The sequence below is a fragment of the Lepisosteus oculatus genome, unplaced genomic scaffold (assembly GCF_040954835.1).
Source record: "Lepisosteus oculatus isolate fLepOcu1 unplaced genomic scaffold, fLepOcu1.hap2 HAP2_SCAFFOLD_60, whole genome shotgun sequence".
NCBI lineage: Eukaryota > Metazoa > Chordata > Actinopteri > Semionotiformes > Lepisosteidae > Lepisosteus > Lepisosteus oculatus.
The window spans coordinates 1,139,001-1,145,000 of record NW_027168149.1 but is presented as its reverse complement, the minus strand read 5'-3'; positions in this window follow the sequence as shown (position 1 = coordinate 1,145,000).

Sequence of the window (6,000 nt, the reverse complement as noted above, 5' to 3'; positions counted from 1 at the left end):
TTGGAATTTGTATATTTATATATTTCAGTGAACCCTCAGCCATTCCTTCTGTATTGTAATTCAATTTCTCTTTTAAAATTCCTTCCCCACTTCTAGGACCTGCAGTTGCTGAACTCCACAATGGCTTCTATTGGAAAGTCTGTGACTGAGACCAAGTAAGTGTTCACTTTTTTATGAAACCATTATTTATTTAGGAGCAATGAGCAATTCTTATATAAATGCAATAAAATCATTATGCTCAAACTATGAGAGAGAAAATTAAGGATAATTTAAGAAATCAGTCTTGTTTCTATACACAGATGGTATTATTTATTTTCAAAGGAAACCCGCGCGGATTCCCCTGGTGTGCAAGATGTACCTGAATACTCTTGATCAGCTTCCTGCTCACTTGAAGAGGGCGTGTATGAAGCACGCCACGGCAGAAAAGATCAGGATGGCCTCTCAACAGGCGAGGGAGGACATGATGAATCACCTGAAGAACGGGGTCATCGTGGATTACCACAGAATAGAGATCGTGTCTGGTGAGGCAAACAGGATAGTGGTTGTAAGACTGCTAGAGTCCTTGGGCCTTTTTGTACATGGGAAGCCTGAAGACACATTGGCAAGGTGAGATATTTTTAATCTGTAAGGCTTCTGTAGTTTCTTTTTGAAATCATTGTTACAACATATTATGTAAAAGCATGTTGAAAAGAATCTACCTGCATTCCAGCGGCCCTGAGCAAGAGGCCGCTGTCCAGGAGGAAGAGATGCCAGAGGCTGCTCTAGAAACTGAAACAGAAGCGGATAAGGAAGGGGAAGATGTGAGCTCTGAAGAACTCTATCAGCAGTAAGACTTTTTTATTTTTCAGATGTATCTATTTTTTACTAAAATTCTAATTTGTCTTATAGGTATAAAATGTTTAAACCGGTGTTTTATATCCTTACAGGCCCTGAGTAGTTAAAAAGTATCAGCAGGCCGGAAGAGAGTGGCCCAAGCTGGACTCTATAGAAAGCACTCCCTGGATGCTCCTCTCCTGATTGGATTCAAACAGTACCTTATCAAGGATCTGGGAGTGGCAAATTATTCTCAGGAGGTATTTATTTTTTAAAGGCATTTAAAATTAAGCAATGGTATCTTCATTGTAAATGTTTTTATTTCTTAGCTTAAAATTCACCCATGTGAAATGATGTCAGCCATAAACATCATGACTCTATATTTCCTACCTGAATCTATTCTACTTAAATTATTACATTATACACAATTTGAGTTCATTTTAAAAAGTAAAAGGTAATGAAAGGAATGCATTTTCATAAGAAAGATAATACCGACATGCATGTGATAATCTTCCTTATATCATGTAGTGCATCATTTGGACACTTTGTGGGCTTCAAATACAAAGAAAATCATGTTCTATGGTACAAGATAAATACAAAACTTAAGCTTCTTTATAAAGCATAAGCAATCATTTATTACATCGCTTCTTGAATTAAATCTTTTGACAAGAGGTGAGACTTCTGTTACATTTAAACCCATGTTTAGCTGTGTTTTTTAGATTTAACTGAACCAATTTCTGTGTGTGATAATGTCCTTGAATTCTGACAACATCACACTAAATTACATGATATAAAACAGCTAATGTTTCTAGAGATAAAGTTTCTGAGATGCTTCTAATTACTTTTTATTACCAGGGACAGTTTAATTCACCTTGTACAGTACTGTAAGACCAAGATACTTTTTTTAAAAGTTATTTAACATTTTATAGAACTTTGTCTACTATGGCAACATGATGTGCTTGGTGAAACTTGGAAAAATACTGCTTGGCCACTTATCTTAAGATAAAGATAGGATAAAGGTTTATCTTTTGCACCTACCTGACCCCCAGGGAAGGCCAATGCTTTCTAAGTTGATGGTTCCCTACAGTAGACTGTACTTTAATTTCAAAGGTAATGTATATTGACCCAAATCAGTTTTGGAATCCAATCTACTGACGAGATGGAGCACATCCTTTTTTCAGGATTTTAGCATCATACGTTTGGTATATTTAGTCCCTAATGATGAAAGAAATGATCATAGAACATTTGGACACTTTGTGGGCTTGAAATACAAAGCAAATCATGTTCTATGGTACAAGATAAATACAAAACTTAAGCTTTTATTTTAATTAGATTTGTTTATAAAGCATAAGCAATCATTTATTACATTAATATATGTGAAAATAACATTTTAGCATTATACGTTTAGTATATTTAGTCCCTAATGCTGAAAGAAATGATCATAGAACATGACATCTAACCTTACCTGCGGTGTTTTTAATCCCTATTGCTCAATGCACGGTGAAAGCATTCCATACATGTGTCTGACAATGAGGAATGGGCCCCTGAGACAGTCATTTGCCTGTTTCACAAATGATCGTATTTTACTAGAGATTCTGTTTGGGATTCAGATGTGCATTCGGACAGCAATCCCTTTCAAGAAATGATACGTTCTGGATGAGGTCAAAGGTGCTGGAACACTGTATCTAGGATGTGTTTGCAGAGACTGTGTGTCTCCTGCTTCAACGCAGTGATAAACAGATGTGCTCCTTTAATTTATTGGTACATGCCCAGGGCAGTAAGCAGTCTGAGGATTTATTTCCAGATGGCATACAGCAGTGAAGCAGTGAAGTAGTGCAAAACACTGGATCATTATATTATTAGAATCTATTCTACTTAAATTATTACATTATACTCAATTTGAGTTCATTTTAAAAAGTAAAAGGTAATGAAAGGAATGCATTTTCATAAGAAAGATAATACCGATATGCATGTGATAATCTTCCTTATATCATGTAGTGCGTCATTTGGACACTTTGTGGGCTTGAAATACAAAGAAAATCACGTTCTATGGTACAAGATAAATACAAAACTTAAGCTTTTATTTGAATTAGATTTGTTTATAAAGCATAAGCAATCATTTATTACATTAATATATGTGAAAATAACATTTTAGCATCATATGTTTAGTATATTTAGTCCCTAATGCCGAAAGAAATGATCATTTGTTTAACAGGGTCTGTCTCAAAGGATGCAGTACTCCTGAAGGGTCTCAAACCCTACATTTCGGATGCCTAGCTGTATCCCTCACATGTGGCACCTCAGAATGACTTCTAACCTTATCTGTGGTGTATTCAGTCCCTATTGCTCAATGCACGGTGTACATACTGCATACATGTGTCTTGAGAACGAGGAATGGGCCCCTGAGACAGTCATTTGCCTGTTTCACAAACAGGGACCTGGACCTAGACCTGGCCCGTACAGGGCTAAAACCCGCGACCTTGGCGTTATTAGCACCACGCTCTAACCAACTGAGCTAACCGGCCTCACGACAGTGCTCCTCTCTGTGCTGCAAAAAATCAAACTCAGGGAATTTCTTTTGTCCTCCTTTGAATAGAAAGCCGTGTAATTCAGTGTACGGGCTTTCTCGTGCAGTTTCATGGTTCTTGTAACCCAAATCCTACACTGGCCTGAAGTGCCCCCCCATTTCACAGCATTTTTCAGCTGATTTAAAATGTACCTAAAGGAGAAGCATTATTGAAGACCATCAATTACCAAGAGCTTTTGTCAAAGGTTTTGGTGGTCATTTTGAATGACCACAGAGCGCTGTGACCTCGGTTTTACATCTCATCCAAAAGACAGCGCCCTTTTACAACACAGCATCTCCGTCACTATACTGGGGCATTGGGACCCGCACAGACCTCAGGGTGAGCGCCCCCCCGCCGGCACCATTAACACCGCTTCCAGCTGGAAGCTTTGTTTTTCCCTGTAGCTCATCCTCATCCAGGTACTGACCTGGCTCACACCTGCTTAGCTTCAGTGGGTTTTCAGTTGCGAGTTGCAAGGGGATGCAAGTGATGGAGCCGCTCGCTGCAAAAGCCACTGCATTGGCCGGGAATCGAACCCGAGCCTCCCGCGTAGCAGGCGAGAATTCTACCACTGAACCACCAATGCTCAGTGCCTGGGCCTTCAAAAAAGACGCTTTTTTGGTGCTCTGTGCAAAACGCGTCGACATATGCTTCCAGCTGCAAAATGCCATTTGCGGACGCTGAAGAACTTATTTCCAAGGCAGCGGGTACAAGCGATTGGGCGTTTTAAAACCACCAGGAACAGCAAAGAGGCGCGCTTCTTTGCTTGTGCCGAAACACACCGACTGAAGGCAGACAACGTAGTCGGCAGGATTGGAACCTGTGCGGGGAGACCCCAATGGATTTCTAGTCCATCGCCTTAACCACTCAGCCACGACTACAGCAAGCCCCACCGCAGCTGCGTTCTTGCTACAATCTTACCTGGATCGCGAGGCGCCGGCGGAAGCCTATTTCAAAGTCGTTCTCCGTTTCAAAAAAACATTTCCAAAATACAAGCCTTGCAGACAGACACGCCTCAGAGGACTTAAGGGTGGCTTCATGTCGGAATGATAAAGTCTCCCCGTCCGGACATGAAAATGCCACTTTGTTACACACAAAAAAAGAATCAACAACAGAGAAATGCCCACAAGCATTTGAAAAGCCGCACCACGTCGCACTTGAAATAGCTCTTACATTAGTGGTAGATGCAGGAATCGCCTTTTTATTTACGCTCTTACCAACGCGATGGAAAGCAAAACAAAGCAAAGCAGAGCAAAACAAAACAAACAAACGAAAACCCTCACGTCCTGCACTTGCATATAACGCCGTTACGTTACGTGCCCAAGCGGTATTGTACGTCATCCTAGCACTGCATCCCGGGTCGTACGATATATGGGAACGAGCACACGCCATGAATCGTCTCGAATCACTCCCTACAGCTGTAAGGCGCCTTGAAGCGTGCACCCCCAACATTCTTCTTTGCGCATCTGTGAAAGGTAAACTCTTGAGCAAACTCTGAACCAGCTCTAAGGAAACTAATCCGATTAGACGTTACTTTGACTCATCCTTTAAGGGACCCTTGTTAATTGGAGAAATCAATGATTTCGAATGAATTCTGTATGCGTTAAAAGACAGCTATACACAGAAAACATACAGGATACTGCTCATGATGTTTCCCGAGCCGAAACACAGTGCGTTTTTCCAAGCCATTTGACAAAGCCCGCCCACTGAAAACTGCAGCAGATCGTGTAAAGGCGTTCAACTTTGTAACTACTGCACGCACAGGAAGCAGAATAAATTCTTCTTTTCAAACTGTCAAAGGTTTGCTGCAGGACATCGCACAATCTCTTTTGAACGGGGACAAACGATTTCTTATGGGGCGCAGTAAGTACAGACGTTTATAAAGCTCCACTCATGCCGACGATGCAGCATGAAGAAGCGCAACCTAACGTTTGACAGACAAAAGCCGGGCGCCGCTACGAGCAATATGAAATCAAACTGACAGCACACGGCGTTTCGCGCTGACTCAAAAGTGATCTCGACAGACGATGTTCTCTGCATAACGCTGAAAGAGCGTTTCTGTTGAGACGTAACCCATTGGGCAAAAGACGTATAATATACGTCTATTAAACGCATATCTTAGACGTCTAAATGTGGTCTACAATTCGTCTAGAATGAAATTCTAATATACGTCTAAAGTTAAACGTCAATTATACGTCTATATTTAGACGTTCATTATACATAAATGGTTGGAGTTCTATTATACGGATAAATTTAGAGGACTATTATACATATATGGTTGGAGTTCCGGATAACTTTAGAGGTCTATTATACGTATATGGTTAGAGGTCTATTATACGTATAACTTTAGAGGTCTATTATACGTATATGGTTAGAGGTCTATTATACGGATAACATTAGAGGTCTATTATACGTATATGGGTAGAGGTCTATTATACATCAAAGATAGATTTTATAGGTGTAGAAACAAGTAAAACAAGCCAATGATTAGGTTTAGAAATGTATTCTGAAAATACACATTCACACCTGAAACATATGTATTTCAAATTATACATTGTATACAATCAATCAACAATCAACATATGGGCAATAATCATAAAAACACAACTAGTCTTAAACT